Here is a 24162-nt window from a genome sequence, read left to right as displayed (position 1 = left end):
CTGCCACTGTTATATGACCAGCCATGAGCTCCCATTTCAAGCCCAGAGCCCCAGCTGACAATGACTCCAGCCTTTGAGTAACATGATCATGTTTATTCTAACAACCGAGTTCTGGAACCATTTTTCTGCATTCGTTGCTTTTCTTGTCACTGTGGCCAAATTCCTGCTACAAAGCAACTGAGAGAAGAGGATTCATTTTCTCTCAGTATCATGGCAGGTTAGGTGTGGCACTTGGGGCTTTGGTCTAAACGAGGGAGCTTGTAGTTGTTCTTGTATATGGCAGATGGAAGAAGAAGGAGGAGGATGAAGAAGAGGAAGAGGACACACACACACACACACACACACAGAGAGAGAGAGAGAGAGAGAGAGAGAGAGAGAGAGAGAGAGAGAGAGAGAGAGAGAGAGAGAAGCATGCAGTGTAGTCGTGACTCATCAGCTTACCTCCAACAACCTACTTCTTTCTTGCAAGCTTTACCTCTTAGGGTGTCCTGCCACCTCCCAAAATAGTGTTATCAGTTAGGTATAAAGTATTGATGTGTGAACTTGTGACAAAGATTTCACATTTAAAACATAACACTTTGTGAATGGATCAAAGTAATCAGTGTGGTGGGCTAGCTAAGAATGTCCAGTTTTCTTTTTAAGTTTCTCCTTCAGTCTTAGGCACATTTGCTGTCCCCTGTGTCATGTTTTAGAGCAACAGTAAGAGCCTCACCAGATACCAGTGCTGTGTTCTTGGAAATAACTGCTTCCAGAAGCACAAAATTAAATAAATTCTGTTCATATAATTGCTGGCTTTCCAATATTCTACTACTGCAGAATACAGACTAAGATGGTCTCCGCATCTTGCAGCAGAGTCTGTGGGATGGGGGCAGGTGGTAGAGACACTGTCAGAGCAAGATAGGAAGAGAGAGGATTGGAGGGCTTCATGGCCTATGAAGACAGCCAGGAGGACAAAAGGAACCATTTGTCATTAGTCACAGCAATCAGAGACTATTTAGTTAGGGTTTCTATTTCTGTGACAAAACACTGTGACCAAAAGCAGCTTGGGGAGGAAAGGGTTTATTTTGCTTGAATTCCCACTTTACAGTTCATCATCCAGGGAAGTCAGGGTGGGAACACAAGGCAGGAACCTGGAGGCAGGAGCTGATGCAGAGGCCAGGCAGGGGTGCTACTTTCTGGCTTGTTCCCCATGGCTTGCTCAGCCTGCTTTCTTATAGAACCCAGGACTACCAGCCTAGGGATGACATCACCTATAGTGGGCTCGGCCCTCCCCATCAATCACTAATAAAGAAAATGCCTTACAGGCTTGCCTGCACTGTGATTTTAGGGATGCATTTTCTCAACTGAAGTTCCTTTCTCTCAAATGACCCTAACTTGTATCAAGTTGCCATGAAAGCTAGCCAGCCAAGACACCCAGAGGCCCCAACTGCTCCTCTGCCAGGTTTCAGCTTCTCTTTCCTCCTAGCTCCCGAGCCTTCCCACTCCTGAATCACTTGCCTCTCCTTTCTTCTCCTTCTTTTTCTCCCATCTGTGGCTGTCATGGGCCAGAGAGTGCAATAGGGACTCTGGAGAAATTACATCTGCAGCCCCTCAAGGACTCGGGCTGGAGAATGCATAGACACACAGAGATGTGCACAGTCCAAGCGACACTGTTCTTGTCACTTAAATGCAATCACATTCATATATGAAGCTAAGAACATAGAGAAAGGCCTCCACAATTTAAGATTATACATGCAAACACACCCCAGACATGCAAGAGTAGACTAGCAAGCACGTCTAGACGCAAACACAGAAACACATCTGCACATTCATATTAGAATGACCTTTCACATATAAAAAGCATACAGTGCACACACACAGGTCCATGCCTAAAAAAATAAACAGACAAAATTGAGCTGATATGTGTCTACTCACCCCCAGAAATCAAGACGCATTACTCTCTATGCCTTTTTTCCCTGTGTATCTGTTTCATGGTTATTGAGAGCTGCTGGTAGCAAAATTCATGGGAGTATACAGCAGGTGACAACTAGAGTTCAGAAGGTCAACCTATCAGAACTAAGGGTTCTCTTAGAGGAAACCATCACGAAAGGCATGATGGAATTACTGCCTTTTGAATGAATTGGCTTTTTCTTGTTGTAAACTTCTTGTGCAATAACAGCTATGATTCTCCCCATTTACCGTGCATTTCCACATTATGTATACATGTAACCTCATGATTGCATTTCAGTCTTATGGGCACAACTTCCCTTAAACATTTGGGCTAATGGATAACTGTCCCCAGCTGCATTTATTTTTCATTAACATAAATCTGGCCAGGGCTATTCTCCAGACAAAAGTACTTCAGCTAAGATACCTTTTTATTCTAGGACAAAAGCAGATAGATAAACATTAGCTCATCTCACCCACAGATAGAGAAAATAACTACTAGCAATTAGGTACTCAACTCCTTACCTTCACACCGGGTTATTTACACAAGATCCCAACTTAAGAGATTTATTGCTCACTTTCCTGGGATGATATTTTAACCACTGGCTAATTACTAAGTTAAGGTAATTATTTCCTACTGACCTAAGGAGATTTCTGACAAGGCCAGGCTGGCAATAGGTGCTCAATTTTGTTTGTTGTGCAAATTAAATTTTAAACCTCCTTAGCAACCAAATGCTACATGCTAAGAAGTTGGTTGCCTAGCAACTGAGCATAAGTCCCCCGTCCTTCCAGAAAGCAGCAGCAACTGGCATGAGCAGGGAAAACAGAGGCACCAAAGATAGTTTTACTTTTCTAGTGACTTATTGATGTTTATAGACCCTAACAGTCTACCTAGCCACTTCCAGATTATAGTTTGAGCACAGAAATTACCTTTTAGAGTTCCCTAATTGATCTTAGCCTTTAGTTGATCCTACCAGAGAACTCCCTTTTAGTCACTCCCCCTTTTGGGTTGTAATTGGAAGCTGATAATTATTGCTTTGTGTGTGGATCCCTATCACCTCTCTCTGCTTCGGTCCACTTCTAAACTAGGGCAGTGCTGTGAGTAGTATGTGAATGAACACTCAGCTGGCCCATTTTCCCTAGATTTCTCCTATCATTTTAAGGTTGATCCATCCATCCATCCATCCATCCCTCCACCCCTCCATTCACCCATCCATCCATCTACCCATCTATCTAACCTTCCATCCATCCCTCCATCCCTCCATCCACCCATCCATCCATCTACCCATCTATCTAACCATCCATCCATCCCTCCATCCCTCCATCCACCCATCCATCCATCTACCCATCTATCTAACCATCCATCCATCCATCCATCCACCCATCCAACCTTATTTCCTTCCTTCCATTTCTCTATCTTTACATCCATCTATTTATTCATCTTTCTATCCATACACTTCTTTATCCATCTACTCATTCTGTTCATTTACCCACCTATCTGTCTACCCACCAACTCATCTGCCATCCACCTATCCCTTCATTCATTTTCCCATCCATGTAAGAATCTAGCTATCTAAACACCTATTTACTCAGCCATCCTTCTATTTACCCACCTATGAACACTTATTCACACACACACACACACACACACACACACACACACACACACACCTAGTACCCACCTACTCAACCATGTATCAATCCACTGTCTAATTTTTAGTGATAACTCAACTTGCCATTTCATTCATTTATTTTAATTCATCAACTTAGTTTCTCTTTGTTCAGTAGAAGTGAATAAATTATTTATCATTGATTATGCATAAACTCATCTATCATTCTATCAAAAGTTTCATTCCTTAATCCAGCTGCTTTGCACGAACCATCCCATTCACCCTGGCTACAGTGCCATAAGCAGACTCTTGAACTAAAGGAATATTCTGGCCACCAGAAATTTGGGGAATTATTTAACAGCCTCTAAACCTGAGCAAATGTATTTTCTTAGGAAACAGCAGCAAGAACAACTCTCCTCATTTATGAACACAGCTGTGAACTGTGTAGGGTCTTGATGGCTGGGGAGGTATTGACTTTAACTGTGAGCACTAGGTGGATGGTGCATGTCTTGGCATGCTTGTCTCTGTGTGCAATAAATACTCTGGCTTGGTAAATGTAAGAGAAATAAAAATTACTAGCATTTATTTGAGCAAAGAAACCATCCATGATGGATGATATCCTGAACCAGAGAAAATTCAGAGTTACAGCACCCATCAGAGTCATTCCACGGTTTCTACAGATAATAGGGAGCTGGGCATGGACACACAGCTTGATTGGTGCCAGCTCTACTTTTGCCTTACTTGGCCATGCTGGAATAATTGGCAGCCTGGGGTGGGTCAACTGCTATGAGAGACTGAGACTTGTTCTTCATTGGAAGATATAATCTCAAGTTGTCTATTAGATCAGTTGCCTACTGTGTTTGGTTAGTTTGTTACATACAGAAGGTGCCTCCAGCCAAATTTAATTCAGTTTTATGGACTCTATGGGATGTAAACATGGAAAATTTGTGTTCAGGTTTTTAATCTTTTGGAGAAAGGGGCGTTCTAGAAAAAAATTACTTAGCCTTTAATTGCTCACTCCCCTCCCCCCCGCAACACTATGTCGTCATAATGGGGATGGAAACCGGGCCTGAGTGTGTGTTAAGCATGTTCTCTTCAAAAGAGCCCACACCTCCAGGCTCTCCTGGGTGCATTCTGGAAGATGCTTTCCTGCTGAGCCTCTCTGTTCTCATCTCATCACCGAGGCAAGTGTTCTCTTACTAAGCCATGTCTCAGCTAAAAATTGTCTAGTTTTGAGTGTCCCAGTGACTTCAGTGACCCTGGACTGAGCCTGGTTCCTGGTGTTGTCCAGTATAAGGGCCTACTTTCCTATTTGAGCTTCAGAGTTGTAGACATGTAGGGTGTGAGATAAAAGTGAATTGTCTGTATAAGAGTCCCAAGTTTAGAAAGGCAGGTTGTTGGGAAAGGAGACATAAGAAGAAGACATGGAAGGAATGCATGACGAGATGTGGTTGGACAGAGAAGGTGGAGGGGTTAGGATGTTGCCTAGGAAGTTTAGAAAAAGCAAGCCGAAGAGAATAGATAAGACACGTGGTGATGGGCGGTACAGACACAGGTTCAGGGAGACTGCTGTGGGATGCCAGCAAGCAAGCAAGCCAAAAGGATATTAGTGCCAAAGGGACATGAATGGTTGTTGAATGTTCCTTACCAGCTTATTTAATCAGTTGTTCCCTAGTTGATGGAGATTTTTTGGGAGTTGTAAAATATTTAAAGGTGGTAACAAGTTATTTGGATTGGGTTAATATTCATAGCCAGTCTCTCTCTCTCTCTCTCTCTCTCTCTCTCTCTCTCTCTCTCTCTCTCTCTCTCTCTCTCTCTCTCTCTCATGAATTTCCTTTTTGCTAGTGATATGTTATCCTTCCTATGTCAAAGCTGGGGCCCAAATTACTAAAGAGTTTTAAACTGGGAACTCATTGGGGGAGTTTTATCACATAACAACTCTACTTCTGGTACTGATTTTCTGGTTTAGCTGCTTGATCATGTGATTAAATATCTGCTCAGATGCAAGTATGAGGAAGGATTTCCTTGAGGTCAGTTTCAAGAGAGGAACTCAGGGCAGCTGGGCCTCTCGGTTTGCTGTGGAGCATATGGCAGGTGGGAAGGTGAGAGAGGAGGGTGTGGAGAAGAGGTTCCCTCAAATAACCTACTTCTTTCTGTCAAGTCTGAGAACATCCTAAAACTACTGTTAGTTAGAGATCAAGAATTCAAAAAACCATGGATTCTCGGGAGATATTTTACACTCTAACCATGACTCTTTGTGAAGGATTGGTGTCATTATCACAGGAGTGGGTCCTCTATAGAGGAGTGTTTAGACTCCTTTTTAGCTCTGTCAGTCTTAGTCACACTTGATTGCCCAATGTCATTTTGTAATGCAGCAGCAAATTCCTCACCAGACATCAGTGTGATGTTCTTGGAAAAAATTTATAACTAATTATATATATATTATATATATATATAAATATAATTATATTTACTAATTATAACTTCCCAGTCTCTGGTACTCTGCCTCAGTAGAAAACAGAGTAAGAAAGTCTCAGGATATTGAGGACAGAGTCTACAGGGGACACAGAAACTTTCAGAGAGAGAGAGATGGGTCAGATTGAAGATCAGAGAGCTTCAGGTGCTAAGAGTCAGCCAGAAGGAGGAGGCAATCATCAATCTCAGTGATCAGAGACTTAGAGGCTCCAACTGCTCTTCTGCCAGGCTGACACCTCCCTCTCTACCTGACTGCTGAGCCTGCTCACTTCTGTGTCTCTGGTCTCTGTAGTTCTGCATTTTCTGCCATCCGTGGCTGTCACAGGCCAGAGAGTGAAATGGTAACTCTCGAGAAATCACACTGGCACTGGGGTTGGTGTATGTACAAACACAAGAGATTCACACAGTAACATGCACCTCTACTCCTGTCACTCAAGTCACACCTGAAACTAAGAACATATAGAGGAGCCCACAATGCAAGAATGTACTTGGGAACCACATGTGTTGTCTCACACTTTAATCTCAATATTCAGGAGGCAGAAGGAGGAGGTTTTCTGAGTTGGAGGCTGCTATAGTCTACAGAATCAGTTCCAGGACAGCCAGAGCTACACAGAGAAATCCTCTCTTGAAAAACCAACCAATACACATCCCCTCACACACACACACACACACACACACACACACACACACACACACACACACATGTGTGCACCATCACAGACACAAAACATATCTAGAGGAACACACAAAAGCTCACATATGCACATTCACATAAGAAAAATCCCTTCACATGTGCAGCACACACAGGTCCATGGCTGAGTAAATTGACAGACAAACCTGAGCTGACAAGTGCACACTCACCCCCAGAAATCAAGATGTATTACTCCCAATGTTTTGTCCTGTGTTCTGTTTCATTGTCCTTGCCAACATCTATGGACTAGAGAGTGAGCAGGTCACCAGCAGCCCAAACAGGAACTATGGCTGCTCACACTCCTGGACAATGATGAAAAAGGAGGTGGGAACAGCTCAAGTTGCTTAACTGCTTGGAGAGGTAGGCTCAGCATAAAATATCTTGCTGGAGTGTGCAGTGAAGTCCACAGTGGTCAGACCATGATCATGGATCCCATTGTCCTGCTCCTCCTCACTATTCTCACCAGCTTTTTGCTACTCCTGGTCAGGGGACACAAAAAGGCTCATGGTCAGCTCCCTCCAGGACCACGTCCCCTACCATTCTTGGGGAACCTCCTACAGATGGACAGAAGAGGCTTCCTCAAATCCTTCATGCAGGTGAGACATGCCTATCGCCTGTACCCTATTGGCTTAGACCCATATTTGCTCCTGGAGATCATTCAGCAAGATATTCAAGGGACTCTTTCCAGGCAAAAAGTTCAGGTGGGAAGGTTGCTGAGTGAAAAGTGACGGGCTGGCACCTGGCCATGGATCTCTGCATCTGCTTCCATCAGTCACTGGATGAGGGCTCTATGATGACAGTTAGGGTATTCAGCCCTTTGATCACCAGAGTAGATCAGTTCAAGAACTCTCTTGACTCTTGACTCTTGACAGTAGTCTAATGTTTGGTCATCCTTGTGGATTCCTGGGAACCTTCCTAGTACTCTATTTCTCCCATTTCCCATGATGTCTTCATTTATCATGGTATCTCTTTCTTTGCTCTCCCACTCTGTCCCTGTTCCAGCTCGAACCTCCCATTCCCCTGTGTTTTCATTCCCCATCCCTTCTCCTCTGTTTCTCCCCTCAACCCCAGTTGACTCATGTAGATGACATCCATTTCTCCTTTGCTGGGCAATCCATCCATCCTTCCTAGGATCCTCCCTGCTAGCTAGTCTCCCTGGAGCTGTGGGTTGCAGTCTAATTATCCCTTGTTTTACATCTAGTATCTACTTATGAGTGAGTACATGCCATGTTTGTCCTTTTGAGTCTGGGTTACCTCACTCAGGGTGATATTTTATTGTTCCATCCATTTGCCTGCAAATTTCATGATGTCATTGTTTTCACTGCTGAATAGTACTCTATTTGTATATGTACCTCATTTTATTTATCCACTCTTCAGTTGAGGGATATCTAGGCGGTTTCCAGCTTCTGGCAATTATGAATAATGCTGCTATGAACATAGTTGAGCATGTGTCCTTGTGGTATGATGGAGAATTCCTTGGGTATATGCCCAAGTGTAGTATAGCTGGATCTTGAGGAAGACTGATTCCAAATTTTCTGAGAAACTGCCATACTGATTTCCAAAGTGACTGTATAAGTTTGCACTCCCACCAGCAATGGAGGGGTGTTCCCCTTGCTCCACATCCTCTCCACATAAGCTGTCTTCAGTATTTTTGATCTAAGCCATTCTGACAGGTGTAAGATGGTATCTCAGAGTTGTTTTGATCTGCATTTCCTTGATGACTAATGATGTTGAGCAATTCCTTAAATGTCTTTTGGCCATTTGAAATTCTTCTGTGGAAAATTGTCTGTTTAGCTCTGTAACATTAAGGTTCTTTATATCAAGGGTATATTAAGTGACATGACTGTTATATGCACCTCCATTTCTTTTTTATTTTTACTTTTTTATTAAGAATATTTTTTATTCATTACACATTCCAATCAAAGATCCCCTCTTCCCTCCTCCTGCCTCTCCAGCCTCTCCCTCCCAACCCACTCCCCATTCCCTCCTACAAGAATGTAAGGCCTCCAATGGGGAGGTACATTTTGTAGAGGCAGGTCCAAGTCCCTCCCTCTACCTCAAGGGACAGCTGTGTGAGGTGTGCCATCATAAGTAGTGGGCTCCAAAAAGCCTGCTCATGCACCAGTGATGGATTCTGATCCTACTGTCAGGGGAGCCCTTAAGCAGGTCAAGCCACACAATTGTCTCACTATGCAGAGGGACTAGTCCAGTCCCATGCAGGCTACACAACCGTTGAACTAAATTTCATAAGTTCCCACCAGTTTGGTTTGGTTGTCTCTGTAGGTTTTCCCATCATGATCTTGATGCCTTTGCTCATAGAATCCCTCTTCTCTTTTTTCGACTGGACTCTTGGAGCTCAGCCTGGTGTTTGGCTATGGATCTCTACATCTGCTTCCATTAGTTACTGGAGAAAGTCTCTATGATGACAGTTAGGGTATTTACTGATCTGATTATGGGGATATTCCAGTTCAGGCACCCTCTCCACTATTGCTAGTGGTCTAAGCTGAGGTCATCCTTGGGGATTCCTGGGAACTTCCCTAACACCTGGTTTTTCCCTATTCCCATGATGTCTCCCTCTATCATGGTATCTCTTTCATTGCTCTCCCACTCCATTCCATTCTCTTATGTTCTCATCCCCCATCCCCTACCCTCCATTGCACACCCATCATCCCCAATTTACTCATGGAGATCTCATCTATTGCCCCTTCCCAGGCCAATCCATGCATCCCTCTTTGGGTCCTCTTTGTTAGTTAGCTTCTCTGGAGCTGTGGGTTGTAGTCTGATTATCCTTTGCTTTACATCTAGTATCCAATTATGGGTGAGTACATACCATGTTTGTCCCTTTCAGTCTGGGTTACCTTACTCAGGATGACATTTTCTAGTTCCATCCATTTGCCTGCAAATTTCATGATGTCATTGTTTTCACTGCTGAATAGTACTCCGTTGTGTATATGTACCACATTTTCTTAATCCACTCTTCATTTGAGGGGCATCTAGGTTGTTTCCAGGTTCTAGCTACCATGAACAATGCTGCTATGAATGTAGTTGGGCATGTGTCCTTGTGGTATGATTGAGCATTCCTTGGGTATATGCCCAAGAGTGGTATAGCATGGTCTTGAGGAAGATTGATTCCAAATTTTCTGAGAAACTGCCATACTGATTTCCAAAGTGACTGTATAAGTTTGCACTCCCACCAGCAGTGGAGGGGTGTTCCCCTTGTTCCACATCCCCTTCACATAAGCTGTCCTCAGTGTTTTTGATCTTAGCCATTCTGACAGGTGTAAGATGGTATCTTAGAGTTGTTTTGATCTGTATTTCCCTGGTGACTAAGGATGTCGAGCAATTCCTTATATGTCTTTCAGCCATTTGATATTCTTCTGTTGAAAATTCTCTGTTTAGCTCAGTAGCCCATTTTTTAATTGGATTGTTCATTATTTTGATGTCTAGTTTCTTGAATTCTTTGTATATTTTGGAGATCAGCCCTCTGTCAGATGTGGGGTTAGTGAAGATATTTTCCCATTCTTTAGTGTGTCTTTTTGTCTTATTTACTGTGTCCTTTGCCTTACAGAAGCTTCTCAGTTTCAAGAAGTCCCATTTATTAATTGTTGTTCTCAGTGCCTGTGCTACTGGTGTTATATTTAGGAATTGGTCTCCTGTGCCAATGCATTCAAGACTACTTCCTAATTTCTCTTCTATCAGGTTCAGTGTAACTGGTTTTATATTGAATCTTTGATCCACTTGGACTTGATTTTTGTGGATGGTGATAGATATGGATCTATTTGAAATCTTCTACATGTTGACATCCAGTTATGACAGCACCATTTGTTGAAAATGCTTTCTATTTTCCATGGTACAGTTTTGGATTCTTCATAAAAAAAAAATCAGGTGTTCATGGGTGTGTGGGTTAAAGCTAGGGTCTTCAATTCAATTGCATTGGTCAACACATCAGTTTTCATGCCAATACCAAGCTGTATTTATTTCTATAGTTCTATAGTAGAGCTTGAGGTCAGGGATGGTGATGCCTCCAGAGGTAGCTTTATTGTACAGGATAGTTTTAGCTATCCTGGGTTTTTTTTTTTGTTTAATTGATTCTTGGTATTGTTCTCTTTGTTTCTGTTTTATTGATTTAAGGTCCCAATTTTATTATTTTCTAGTATCTATTCCTCCTGGGTGAGTTTGTTTCTTTTTGTTCTAGAGCTTTCAGGTGTGCTGTTAAGTCTCAAGTGAGACAATTCTCCAACTTCTTTATGTGTGCATTTAGAGCTATGAATTCTCCTCTTAGCACTGCTTTCATAGTGTCCCATACGTTTGGGTGTGTAGTACATTCGTTTTCACTGAATTCTAGGAAGTCTTTAATTTCTTTCTTTCTTTATTCCTTGACCCATTGGTGATTCATTTGGGCATTATTTGGGCATTATTCAGTTTCCATGGGATTGTAGGCTTTCTGTAATTTTTGTTCTTTTGAAATCTAACTTTAAGCCATGGTGATCCAAGAAAATACAGGAGGTTATTCCAATTTTTTTTGTATCTGTTGAGATTAGCTATGTGACCAAGCATGTGGTCAGTTTTAGAGAAGGTTATATGGAGTGCTGAGAAGTTGTATTCTTTTTTATTAGTGTGGAATGTTGTGTAGATAACTATTAAGTCCTTTTGAGTCATAACATCTCTTATGTTCCTTATTTCTCTGTTTAGTTTCAGTCTGGCAGATCTGTCCATTGGTGAGAGTGTTGTGTTGAAGTCTCCCACTATTAATGTGTCTGGTTTGATGTGTGATAAGCTTTAGTAATGTTTATTTTACATATTGGGTGCCCTTGTATTTGGGGCATAAATGTTCAGAATTGAGACTTCATCTTGGTGGATTTTTCCTGTGATGAATATGTAATGTCCTTCCTGATCTCTTTTGATTGATTTTAACTTGAAATCTATTTTGTTAGATATTAGGATAGCTACACTAACTTGCTTCTTAAGTCCATTTGATTGGAAAGTCTTTTCCCAGCATTTTACTTTGAGGTAGTGTCTGTCTTTCAAGTTGAGGTGTATTTTTTGTATGCAGCAGAAGGATGCATCCTTCTTTCATTATCCATGCTGTTAGCCTGTGTCTTTTTATAGGTGAATTGAGTCCATTGATATTAAAGGATACTAATGGCCAGTGGTCATTAATTCCTGTTATATTTTGGTGGTAGCGTGTGTGTATTTCTCTTCTTTGAGATTTACTGCTGTCAGGTTTTCTATTGACTATGTTTTGGAGGGTGCATCTGACTTCCTTAGGTTGGATTTTTCCTTTTAGTGCTTTCTGTAGGGCTGGATTTGTGGATTGGTGTTGTTTAAATCTGGTTTTGTCTTGCATTGTCTTGTTCGCTCTATCAATGGTGATTGAAAGTTTTGCTGGGTATATTAGTCTAGGCTGGCATCTGTTGTCTCTTAGTGTCTGCATTACATATGTCCAGGACCTTCTGCAGTCTTGGAGGATGGGTGGGTTTGTGGGATGGGGTGGGGTTTATAGGTTACAGGGTTTGGTGGGGGATGGTGGTAGTCCAGCCTGCCTGTAGAAGTCCTGCCTGTTGGTCTGCAACTTTGACTTCAATGTGTGGGGTATGGGGGCCCTTGTTGTACCATTGGGCCTAAAGTCTAGAGGCTGGGGTGATCAGCTAGGAGAACAAAGACTCCAACAACTTGAACTTCATTGCCACCTGCTGTTCCTCTGACACATCCACTGGCAGATATACATGGGATTAGAGACCATAAACAAGGAGGCAGCCCCAGGATGAGGGGCAATGGTGGCCCTATTTTGTTGGATGGACAACACCCTCCAACCACAAGTGTCCATGACTGAACCTGACATACAAAGGCAGCAGGCAGCAGGTGCTGATGGCTTCTGGAACACCACAGAGCCCAGAAGTCAGAGGGGTGAGGAATGTGCAGAAATTGTAAATTCACACGGGCATTCCCTGAATCCTTCTCTGAACCAATGCTGCCAGTAGGAGTTAGCCATCAGCTCAGAGTCAGAACGTTGTCCCGGGAGGAGGTACAGGGTGGAGACTGACTACTCATAATCTTTTCTCCATCCTTGCATCCTCATCCCAGTCATGATTAGCTGAGTTGCCTTTGCGAAGGTAGCTTCCCTTTCTGTCTATACAAATAACATCCCATATTCTGTACAGTATTGAGGGAAGTTAAATAAAAAGATGCATACACCTCTGAATAAAGAGCCTAGATTCATGTGCAAATGTGGTAGCTTATGTTGCCATTCTTTGAGTAGTAAGTGGTGGGGGCAGCCTCACAGAGATGGGGCTGAAGCCAAATGTCCTTTTGTTCTATATCTCCTGCCTCCTGGCCCTCATCCTCTTCCTCCTCCAGGAGCCCCCATGGACCCCACCTTCCTCTTCCAGTGCATCACAGCCAACATCATCTGTTTCATTGTTTTTGGAGAGCGCTTTGACTACAAAGACTGCCAGTTCCTTCACCTGCTGGACCTGTTTTTTCAGACCTTCTCTCTCATCAGTACATTCTCCAGCCAGGTCAGTGGATGGAACCAGAGCAGCATCCAGGGCAGAGGATAGAAGAGGCTGGTCTGTGGGCAAAGAAGGAGTGTCTTAAGGCTGTAAGAAAGGCAGAGACAATGGGTAGGCAAGGAGGTTGAGAGCAGGAGGGAGAGAGAGATGGTAAGCAGGGTAGAGACCTAATTGCAGAAGTACAGAGCCATTGATACATGCAGAAATTGGTGATGTGGGTGATGCATTTGTAGCTTGGAGGGTAGAATACTTGGTTTTCATGCCTAAGGCCCAGACTGTGTATCCTGGGTATGGTTGTACACCACCCATGCCATTCCAGCACACGAAGGCATGGAGATGATAAATTCAGGGTGATTCTTAGCTACTTATTGAGTTTAAGGCTAGTCTGGCATGCATGAGACCTTGTGTCCATAAAGCAAAACTCCCAAATTAATAGAAACAATGATAATTCAGCACAAGATATTGGGACAGAGAGCAGAGGAGAGGAAAAAGGAGACACAGAGAATGCAAGGAGAGGCATAGAGACAGATTTAGAGATAAAGTTCAAAAGCATGCTTGTGCATTGTGTACACATACAAGGTGTGTGTGTGTGTGTGTGTGTGTGTGTGTGTGCGTGCGTGCGTGTGTGTGTGTGTGTGTGTGTGTGTGTGTGTGTGTCTGTGTATGTGTTTTGTTTTTCTTCATAAAATATATGGTCATCCTGAGAGCATGTGGTGGTTTGAATGAGAATGGCCCATGGACTAGTGTATTTGCATGCTTGAGTCCTAGTTGAAGAGCTGTTTGGAAGGATTAGGATCTGGGCCTTGTTGTAGGAGATGTGTTGATAGGGGTGAACTTTGAAGTTCCCAAATGCCGTTGCAAGGCCCAGTGTTCCCTCTAGTTCTGCCTTTCTTCCTCTATATCATGATTTCATCTCTCAGGCACATGCCTGTCTGCCTGTATATCATGATGTCAGCTCTCAGGCACATGCCTGTCTTCATGCTGCCATGGTTCCTGCCATGATGCCAATGGACTAACCTTCTGAAATGGTAGGAAAGCCCTCAAAAATACTTTTTTTTTGTATAATTGCTTTGGTCATGGTGTCTCTTCATAGCAATAGAAGAGTGACTAAGTTAGAGCACTGTCCACTTCTTGTGACCAGATAGCTTAAGTTGACCTCTGGGTCCTCCTTTCTTGCAGGTGTTTGAACTCTTTTCTGGCTTCCTGAAGTACTTTCCTGGTGCCCACAAGCAAATCTTCAAAAACATGCAGGAAGTCCTCGACTACATTGGCCAGAGTGTGGAGAAGCACAGGGCAACCTTGGACCCCAGCAATCCAAGGGACTTCATTGATACCTACCTTCTACGTATGGAGAAGGTAAGTCCTGCATGAATGAGAGAAGTGATGGGTGAGAGTGAAGGCTGAGGATATGAGCAGAGGAAAAGGGGGCAGAGGATGGGGAGGAGAGATAGGAAATGGAGTGGAGGAGATGCAGAAGAATCTAGAAATAGAAGACTAGAGAAAGGGAGGAGAAAATGAAATAGTGAGAAAGAAGGCTGTGGAAGAAACACAGGGCAAGGGACAAAAAGCACAAAAGACCTCAGAGGAAGTGAGAGCCTGGGAGACAAAACATAATAAATACCAGAGAGCAAAGTCGAGAGATAAGAATCAGAACAGAGAGCCAAGGACAATGTTGATGATTGAGACTGCCAATGTGGCCCATACAGTGTGAGACAGAAGGTCAGTTCCCAGGATGTGTGTGCATCTTCCCGTAAGGATCCAGTCACCCTGACCCTCCCTTCTCTCTCCCATCTGGAACCAGGAGAAGTCCAACCCACAGACATTGTTCGATCACCAGAACCTCATGATCTCTGTGCTGTTTATCTTCTTTGCTGGCACCGAGAGCAGCAGCACCACGCTCCGCTATGGCTTCCTGCTCATGCTCAAATACCCCCATGTTGCAGGTGCGCCATAGGCTGCCCGTTGAGGGATCTTCTAGCTCCTTTTGGCTGTGGAGGCTTGTGTGGATGAGAGAGACATGGGCTTCTAACATCTGGAGTTCTGAAGGCTTTGGTCTACCTCTAAACTAGTGCAGTGCTCTGGATAGTGTGTAAATGAACACTGAGCTGGCCCATTTTCTGTTATCACTTCAAGGTTGATTTATCATTCTGTCCATTCATCCATCCATCCTTCCATCCTTCCTCCTTTCTTTCCTTATGACTTTACATTCATCCATTCACTCATCTTACTGTCCATTCACCTCTGCACCCATTTACCCATTCTATTTATTTACCCATTCCTCTAGTATTCACCCATTCATTTATCTATTTTTCTGTCCATCCACATACACACCTATTCACATACTCATGTAGTCATCTGCCCATCTTTTCTATATCCATAGATTATTAATCCTAGATTCTGCTTCACCCAATGACAAATATTTCATTCGTTTATTTTGACTAATCAACTCATGAATTTTATGAGTGAGCTGTCTGTCAGTCATTGATTCATTGGTCCATTCATATACAAATCTTTTCATTCCTTAATCATACCAACTGGCCTTTGAATTCACCCTACATGTGTCCATTCATTCCTCCATGTATTTGTTTAATAACTCACTCATTTATCTATGAATTTTTATTCTTCAACACACCTTCCTGTTTATTCTTATATTTACTCATTCATTCATTCATTTATTCATTCATTCACATGTTCCTTTGTTAAATCTAACATTTGCTTGATTATTGGGTAGTTGTGGTTGTTGATTTATTTATGTAGGAATCATTTATTGATTCATTAATTGTTTAATACTATGAGTGAAAAGTAGTATTTATACATTCACTTGATTATTGGCTAGTTGTGTTCATTGATTTATTTGTGTATGATCATTTATTGAATCACTAATATATTAATAGAAAGAGTCAAAAGTGGAATACATAAATCCAGTGTTTAGCATGCTCATTTAATTCACTCAACAATCTTTCATTTCTATAACTGACTCATCCATTGCTTGGTTGACTTACACACTCAAATTCTAAAAATTTACACATGATTTGCTGTTACTGTGAGTGTGCCTGCCACAGCTCATGTGTGAAGGTGGAAGGACAACTCTGTGTTGGGCCTCTCCTACACCTTCATATGGGTTTTGCGAGTCAAAATCAGGCTGTCAGGATGCAATTCAAGAACATTTACTGGTTGAGCCATTTTATCAGCCAACGTGTTCACTCATGTATTCATATTTTCTATTGAGTTATACACAGAGTAATTTGCTTCCTTGTATTTCTAAAGACATAGCCTTAGATTCTTAGCCTGAATTTTAAAATTTATTTTACTAATGGAAATTGTTGTTTTGCATATATATATATATATATATATATATATATATATATATGTTTGTGTGAAGGTGTTGGATATTTTGAACCTGGAGTCATAGACAGTGTGAGTCACCATGTGGGTGCTGGAAATTGAACCTGGGTCCTCAGATATAGTGACCAGTGCTCTTAAACAATGAGCCCCCTGGATTTTTAAACATGAATTCTATGCTAGGATGTCTGTCTGTCTGTCTGTCTGTCTGACTGTCTGTCTCTCCTTGTGTGTGTTTGTGTGTGTGTGTGTGTGTGTGTTATGCAGAAACACAATTTATAACATTATATATATTTCAAAAGGAGGGAATTCTTATCATCTCCCCATCCAGCCCTCACTCCACATTGATAGATGGAACAGTCTTTGGCTGCAGGTTTTCCCTTTTTCTATTTACAAGCAAGGTTGGAGCTTTTGAGAGAGACTCTAATATAGCTCTAAGTGTGGCTGGAGAGACAGGTGCCTGAGAGAAGCGCAGGTGTGTATGACCAAGAGTGCACTGTGTCTTTCTCATAGAGACTCTTGGCCCTGCACTGTTCCTAGGCTATTAGCTGGCAGAAAACAGGGTCACTGTGCATTGCCTGCATTATAGGGTGGTGGGCATCGCCTGTTGTCTCCCTTTTCTGTGCAGAGAAAGTCCAAATGGAGATCGATCAGGTGATTGAATCACACTGCCTACCAACCCTTGATGACCCTACCAAAATGCCTTACACTGAGGCTGTCATCCACAAGATTCAGAGATTTTCAGATCTAGTCCCAATTGGTGTCCCACACAAAGCCACCAAAGACACTTTGTTCTGAGGGTACCTGCTCCTCAAGGTGAGACCAGCTGCCATTCCACATCTCTACTCCATGATCATCCTCCAGTCTCCTCATTACCAACCTCAGGCTGTTTGTGGTTTCCTACGTTCTGTCTTTCTCAGGGACTGACTGCAGATGGGAGTCAGGGTATAATAATATCTTTGTGTCTTATAATGCCTTCTAGAACACTGAGGTGTACCCCATCCTGAGTGTAGCTCTCCATGACCCACAGTACTTTGCACAACCAGACACCTTTAATCCTGACCACTTCCTGGATGCCAATGGGGCTCTGAAGAAAAACGAAGCTTTTATGCCCTTCTCTATAGGTGAGACCCATTTGTGTTTCCTTTCCCAGACACTAGAGGGCAGGCTCATTCTCCAGGACACAGAAAGGACTAGTCCATGTTTACTGAGTCTGTTCCAGCTGCTTTGCCTGAACCATCCTGTTTCACTCTGGCTACAGTCCTTCGAGGGGAATCTTGAAGTAAGGGAGCATGCTGGTCAGGAGGATTTTGGAGAGGTATTTAAAAACCTCTAAACTAGAGCAAATTTATTTTCTTTCTTATTTTATTATGAGGTGAAAACTCCCCCCCCCCAGGCAACATTTTATTTAATATTGAGACACAGAAACAGAGCAAGAATCCCACTTTTTGTTGTTCACTCTTCAGGAAACCTTTCTTCATTAAGAATTTTTTTTTCATTTTACATACCAATCTGAGATCTCTCTCTTCCTCTTCCCACTCCCCCACCCTTCCCCCCTATCCATCCCCTGTTCCCCCCAAAAGAAGGCAAGGCCTCCCAGGGGGAGGCACATCCAGTAGAGGTAAGTCCAAGCCCTTCCCCCTGCCTCAAGGCTGCATGAGGTCTCACATCACAGATAGTGGGCTCCAAAAAGCCCCCTCATGCACTAGGGATGAATTCTGATTCTACCGTCAGGGGGCTTCCGAAGCAAATCAAGCTACACAATTGTCAAACATGGTATGTACCCACTCATAAGTGGATACTAGAAGTAAAGCAAAGGACAACCAGACAACAATCCATAACTCCAGAGAAGCTGGCTAACAAGGAAGACTCAAAGAGGGATGCATGGATCATCCTGGGAAGAGGAAATCGGTGAGATCTCCAAGTATGACATGGGGCTGAGGGGTAGGCAATGGAGGGTAGGGCATGGGGCATGAGAACATAAGGGAATGGGATGGTTGAGCTGGAACAGGGATGGAGTGGGTAAGCAATGAGAAAGATACCATGATGGAGGGTGATATCATGGGGATAGAGAGAAACCCAGTGCTAGCGAAGTTGTCAGGAACCCCCAAGGATGACCTCAGCTTAGACCACTAGAAATAGTTTAGAGGGTGCCTGAACTGAACTGGCTTGCCCCAGTGATCAGATCAGTAAATACTCTGTCATCACAGAGCTTTTCTCCAATGACTAATGGAGGCAGATGCAGAGATCCACAGCCAAACACCAGGCAGAACTCTAGGAGTCCAGTCGGAGAGAGAAGTGTGGTGCCCAACGTGGGGCAAGAGTTTCCACCTAAAACCTGAGTAAAAAGATACTAAAATGGAACTAAAAACAGTTCCTAGTTGTCTCTTTCAAGTTAGTGGCAGCCTGTGTGTTTGACCTACTATCTACTATGGCGGGTTCCTGGCATGTGAGCTCGACCTACAGTATGGCGGGAATGAGGCCTCTGCAAGTGGCACATTAAGCTGCATGGTGGATTTAGCCTTTGGTAGTACAAAACAAAAAGAGGTTTCTGGGCTACATGCTGCTTTGATAGAAGCATAGACCCACTATTTCTGAGAGTTGATGGCTCCCAGAGCTGGCAAAAAAAGTACCACCACCATGTTGGGAAGCTGAAGTGGGTGGAGCCAGCAGCCACAGTGCCATTTCAGTCTTAGAATGCTGCAATTTAAAGCAATAGGCTCAAGGTAATATAAAAAATAAGCCACATAAAGATGGCTACCACACAGAGAATCTGGATTATGTTCTCTTTGATATTCATAACTGAAGAAAAACATTTGATTGCAAAAGCTGTTGAGTTATGCCAAAATGTATATTTTAAAGGTACCTTGACTTCAAAATTTGGATGTAAGGATATGTTGCTTTGGAAAGGAGGCTCTGCTTTTGTTTCCACAGAAAGCCAGAGGCTATGGATTTGTTCCAGATTAAGATACATCAGGTTTGACCAGCCAAGACCCCCTGAAAGGTTTCCGATGACACCAAGGCTCAGATGATCCAACATCCAGAACTGTTTCAAGGCAACTGGCTCAGACGATACACCCTCACGGACTACTCCATAATCCTAAAATTTTCTTTATGTCCCCATAAGATACAGCACCCCCCTCCAGCAGGAAGAAGTAAGAGAAGCTACGCCCAAATTCCCAAATATACCAAGCTGGCTTTGGAGATGTGGAAAAGTTAAAACCTTCCTCTTTTTTAAAAAAGAGAAAAGGGGAAGTGCTGTGGGATGGTCTGTATGTCAAATTGCTCTGATTGGTCAATAAATAAAACACTGATTGTCCAGTGGCCATGCAGGAAGTATAGGCAGGACTAACAGAGAGGAAAATTGAGGCAACAGGAAGGCGGAGGGAGTCACTGCCAGCCTCTGCCATGACAAGCAGCATGTGAAGATGCCAGTAAGCCACAAGCCACGTGGCAAGGTATAGATTTATAGAAATGGATTAATTTAAGCTATAAGAACAATTAGAAGAAGCCTGCCATGGCCATACAGTTTGTAAGCAATATAAGTCTCTGTGTTTACTTGGTTGGGTTTAAGTGGCTGTGGGACTGGCGGGTGACAGAGATTTGTCCTGACTGTGGGCCAGGCAGGAAAACTCTAGCTACAGAAATGGGATTCTATGAGCTAGTGCATCAGGATCATGATGGGGAAACTGGCAGAGACGACCAAACCAAATAGTGGGAACTCAGGAAAGTTAGATTAATGGCTGTGGAGCCTGCATGGGAAAACCTTTTATAATGAGAGAAAACATTTGTCTTTAATTGTGATTAAATACCTGACAAAAGAGAACAAAGTATTTTTACAGAGAACTAAATGTGGTAAGTGTAAAACCTGTTTTCTACTGCTGCTCCCAACAATAAGTGACAGATATTCCTATATCTGGATGATTAAGACATCTTTAAGGCCAATGCAGTAATTCCCATGCAAAGTCCTCAAAAGACAAGAGGACAGAGTCTCTACTTTAGAGAGTGTAACGATCAATATATTCCATTAGTTCTTTTTCTGATTGCATCAAACCCATCAATGGAGTTGCTTTTCCTGTTAGACTTCTGCTTATTAATTTTTTCTTTTTTCTCCTTTAAAAATAGCCGGGCGGTGGTGGCGCACGCCTTTAATCCCAGAGTTGGGAGGCAGAGGCAGGCGGATCTCTGTGAGTTCGAGGCCAGCCTGGGCTACCAAGTGAGTCCCAGGAAAGGCGCAAAGCTACACAGAGAAACCCTGTCTGGAAAAACCAAAAAAAAAAAAAAGATTCTTTTCTCATACAATACATACTGATTACAGTTTTCCCTCTATCTACTTCTCCCAGTCTCTCCCCACCAACGCCTCCTCTCAAGACCTACCCTATTTCTGCCTCTCATTAGAAAAGAACAGGCTTCTAAGAGGTAACAACAGAGCATGATAAAATAAAACATAAGATAAAACAAAAACCATCACATTGAAGACGTACATTACAAACCTGCAGAAGGAAAAGAGGCCAAGAGAAGGCACTAGAATCAGAGATCTACTCATTCACATACTCAGGATCCCATAAAAACACTAAACTGAATTTTATAATATAAGCACAGAGGACCTGGTGCAAACCCAAACAGGCCTGTCTCAGTCTGTGAGTTCAGATGAGCTTTGTTCAGTTGATTCAGAGGGCCTTGTTCTCCTGGTGTCCTCTGTCTCCTCTGGCTCTTTTCTTTATTTTCTCTCACTCTCTGTTTCCTTTCCCTGGGGGTTCCCTGAACTCTGAGGGGAGGGATTTGAACAAGACATTCCATTTAGATTGGTATGTTCCAAGTTTTCTGTCTGCTGAAATGTCTGGCTGCATCTTTGAATTTGTTCCCATCAGCTGCCGGAGGAAGCTTCTCTGATGATGGCTGAATAAAGAAGGCACTGATCTATGAGTGTAGCAGAATATCTCTAGGAGTCATTTTATTGTTAATTTTTTGGACCCATAGCATTTGGTTTTATCCTATGTCTCTGGGCCATCTAGTGTCTGGTTCATGGTCACCCAAGCAGTGTTGCATATTCAAACCAGACCTTGGATAGTTACTCCCACAATGTGCCACTGATGAGCCCTAGCATATCTTGCAGGCAGGACAGCTTTGTTCATCAAAGGTTTTGTGGCTGGGTTCGTGTATGCATTTCTCTTCTGGGAGCCTGCAGAATACCTTCCTATACCAAAGACACAAGAACATGGGGGTGAATGTTCTATATGTGGGCACCAGCTCAATGTCTCCAAGTTCATTGAATTCTGTGGGTGTTTTCTTCAGCAATGGGGCCTCTGTTGTCAGTTTGTGGAGAGCAACCTATTGTCTTGGCAACAGCCTTAGGTTGTTTGTGATTTTCCATAGGCCCCTTTTGGCCAACAACTCAATAGAATGTAACCCAATCCCGGTACTAGAAGCTTCATTTAGTGACAAGAGATGACCAGTTGCAGATGTAACCAACCATCTTATTAAATAAGAAACACAGAACCAATGCAAAGAAGAAAGCCAAGAGATCAGAGCTAAGAGCCTTACCCTGCAGCTAGCCTCTTAAGCCAAGAGACCTCTCCAAAAGAGAGCTACTTCCTGTGTGTTTGTCTTTATATAGTCTTTCTGTTCTGCCTTCTCATTGGTTGTAAACCCAAACACATGACTGCCTCGTTTTGGGTACTAGGGTAACTGTAGGGTTACCCTAGTTTAGGTACTAGGGTACTAGTTTTGGGTACTAGGGTAACTGTAGCCTCATAAAAAGAGTTTGGTAATGTTCCTTCTGTTTCTATTTTGTGGAACAATTTGAAGAGTATTGGTATTAGCTCTTCTTTGAAAATCTGTTAGAATTCTGTGCTGAAACCATCTGGTTTGGGCTTTTTTTTGGTTGGGAGACTTTTAATGACCGTTTCTATTTCCTTTGGGGTTATTGGTCTATTTAAATAGTTTACCTGGTCTTGATTTAACTTTGGTATGTGGTACCTATCTAGAAAATCATCCATTTCTTTCAGATTTTCTAATTTTGTGGAGTAGAGGTTTTTTGAAGTATGACCTGATGATTCTCTGGATTTCCTCATTGTCTGTTGTTATCTCTCCCTTTTCATGTCTGATTTTGTTAATTTGGTTGCTCTTTCTCTGCTTTTTGGTTAATTTGGATAAAGGCTTAGAATATATTGTTGATTTTCTCAAAGAACCAACACTTTGTTTCATTGATTCTTTGTATTGTTCTCTTTGTTTTTATTTTATTGATTTCAGCCCTCAATTTGAGTATTTCCTGGCATCTATTCCTTCTGGGTAACTTTGCTTTTTCTTGGTCTAGAGCTTTCAGGTGTGCTCTTAAGCCACTAGTGTGAGATTTCTCCAACTTCTTTATGTGGGCATTTTGTGCCATGAATTTTTCCTCTTAGCACTGCTTTCATAGTGTCCCATAAGTTTAGGTATGTTGTACATTCGTTTTCATTGAATTCTAGGAAATTTTTAATTTCTTTCTTTAATTCTTCCTTGACCCATTGGTGATTCAATTGGGCATTATTCAGCCCATGAGATTGTAGGCTTTCTGTAATTTTTGTTGTTGTTGAAATCTACCTTCAAGCCATGGTTGTCCGAAAAGATACAGGAGGTTATTTCAATTTTTTTGTATCTGTTGAGATTTGCTTTGTGACCAAGCATATGGTCAATTTTGGAGAAGGTTCCATGGGGTGCTGAGGAGAAGGTATATTCGTTTGTGTTAGGGTGGAATATTCTGTAGATATCTATTAAGTCCATTTGAGCCACAATGTCTGTTAGTTCCCTTATTTCTCTGTTAAGTTCCTGTCTGGCAGACCTGTCCACTGGTGAGAGTGGGGTGTTGAAGTCTCCCACCTAGTAGTGTATGGGGTTTGATATATGATTTAAGCTTTAGTAATGTTTCTTTTACAAATGTAGGTGCCCTTGTATTTGGGGCATAAACATTCAGAATTGAGACTTCATCTTGTCAAATTTTCCCTGTGATAAATATGTAATGTCCTTCCCAATCTCTTTTGATTGATTTTAGTTTAAAGTCTATTTTATTAGACATTATGATAGTTACACCAGCTTGCTTCTTAAATCCATTTGACTGGGAAGTCTTTTCCCATCTTTTTATTCTGAGGTAGTATCTGTTTTTGAAGTTGAGGTGTGTTTCTTGTATGCAGCAGAAGGATGGATCTTGTTTTTGTATCCATTCTGTTAGCCTGTGTCTTTTTATAGGTGAATTGAGACCATTGATATTTGTGGATATTAATGACTGGTGATTGTTAATTCCTGTTATTTTTTTGGTGGTAGTATTGTATGTTTCCCTTCTTTGGTATTTGTTGGTGTGGAACTGTCTATTGCCTGTGTTTTCATGGGTGTATCTAATTCCTTAGGTTGGATTTTTCCTTCTAGTGCTTTCTGTAGGGCTGGATTTGTGGAAAGATATTGTTTAAATCTGGTTTTATCATGGAATATTTTGCTTACTCTGTCTATGTTGATGGAGAGTTTTGCTGGGTATAATAGTCTGGGTTGGCATCGATGGTCTCTTAGTGTCTGCATAATGTCTGTCCAGGACCTTCTGGCTTTTAGAGTCTCCATTGAGATATCAGGTGTTATT

General features: G+C 42.4%; 1 pseudogene; it reads left to right on the top strand.

The window, feature by feature from the left end:
• Positions 1 to 13064: 13064 nt before the first annotated feature.
• Positions 13065 to 23824, top strand: LOC131894450 (cytochrome P450 2B1-like; annotated as a pseudogene).
• The last annotated feature ends 338 nt before the right edge of the window (positions 23825 to 24162 follow it).

The sequence above is a fragment of the Peromyscus eremicus genome, chromosome 1 (genome assembly GCF_949786415.1).
Source record: "Peromyscus eremicus chromosome 1, PerEre_H2_v1, whole genome shotgun sequence".
NCBI lineage: Eukaryota > Metazoa > Chordata > Mammalia > Rodentia > Cricetidae > Peromyscus > Peromyscus eremicus.
The sequence above is the reverse complement of the archived record's forward strand: the minus strand, read 5'-3'. Positions and strand labels throughout refer to the sequence as shown.